Below are 1,503 nucleotides of genomic sequence, written 5' to 3' on the forward strand. Positions count from 1 at the left end.
GATCATATGTGGCCTATACTAAAGGATATTGAAAAATTCACAGATAATGTTAATGCTGCAGAAGTATTTCAAAGGCAAACCAGTAGGTTTGTATCATAAGAATTAGAGACTCTCACTTCAAAGTCTCCCCAATCGGCGTCTTGTGACATGTCGTCATATTCTCTAAACATAAATGATGGGATAGTTCAGTTGAACGACCCATTGAGGTGAAGAAAGCAAAAGTAAAAAGGAAAAATAACGAAGAAGTATCAAATAATATTGAAACTAGTCAAAAAGAAAATCGACAGCTTGCTGCTATTTTCAATCGAGGCAACTCAGCTAGGACACAAAATTATGAAATCAAAATGAAAAAATTGGCTTTGGTAGAATATCAAGAAGATAACAAAATTTTATTCAAGGATTTGAATTTCATAACCGATCCAAGCCTACGTGTGTTTTTTCAAAATGAGTAATCAAGAATTATGCAAAAAAGAGTTCAACAACAAGGTCAATGATCTCAAAATAACTCTAATTCTTTCCAATATTTTGATGATCTTACATGATCCGGAACTAATCTATCGGAATACTAAATTGTTATTTTAGTTTATGTTGTATTTTTTTTTTAATTTTAGTGTTTTTAAATTAGCGTTAATTTTTATTTTGAGCAAACAAGAATTATGCAAAAAAGAGTTCAACAACAAGGTCAAGAATCTTAAAAAAACTCTAGTTCTTTCTAATATTTTGATGATCTTACAGGATTTGGAACTAATCTACCGGAATACTAAATTGTTATTTTAGTTTATGTTGTATTTTTTTTTAAATTTTAGTGTTTTTAAATTAGTATTAATTTTTATTTTAAGTTATTATAGTTTAATATTTATATTGAATAAAGTTTTATTTTTAATTTTTAATCATTTTTTTAATTATATCATTATGAATTTATTATTATAAATAATAATTAAATTAATTTAAATATAAATAATAATAAAAAAATTACTATATAAATAGTATCATGCAAATTTAGTGTGAATTAATAATATTATACCAAATTTGACGTGATATTGTTGAACCGCACCAAATTGGTGCAGCAAATTGATGCCCTTAGTTCATGTGAATGTGTGTACCTTTTTTAAGGTGTTGTCTGAATTTAAAGAAATGATCGGTTTCACATTGCTTTAATTAAGAATAAAGAGGATATTTCACTTTGTTTTTATCCACAGAAACCTCTACTATTTTGCTCAAACTTTTACTTCCGTACCCAGTTCTATCATATCCTCTATTTCACTTTTACATCTTCCTTGAAATTTGTAACCCAATCAAGGGTAAAAATATAAAGATTTCTGCTTTTCTCATTAATTCAAGATTAACCCACGTTTAAAACATGATTTTAAGACAAATTAATCATAATTAAAAACCCACAATTTAGGATTTAATAAAAAGAGGGTTTTGCTTATAATAATATTACACTAACAACCATCTCTCGTAACCCTGACGTGGTAACTCCTAATTAATCAGTTCACAATT

Source organism: Pistacia vera, unplaced genomic scaffold, assembly GCF_008641045.1.
Source record: "Pistacia vera cultivar Batoury unplaced genomic scaffold, PisVer_v2 Contig935, whole genome shotgun sequence".
In the NCBI taxonomy this organism is placed as follows: Eukaryota; Viridiplantae; Streptophyta; class Magnoliopsida; order Sapindales; family Anacardiaceae; genus Pistacia; species Pistacia vera.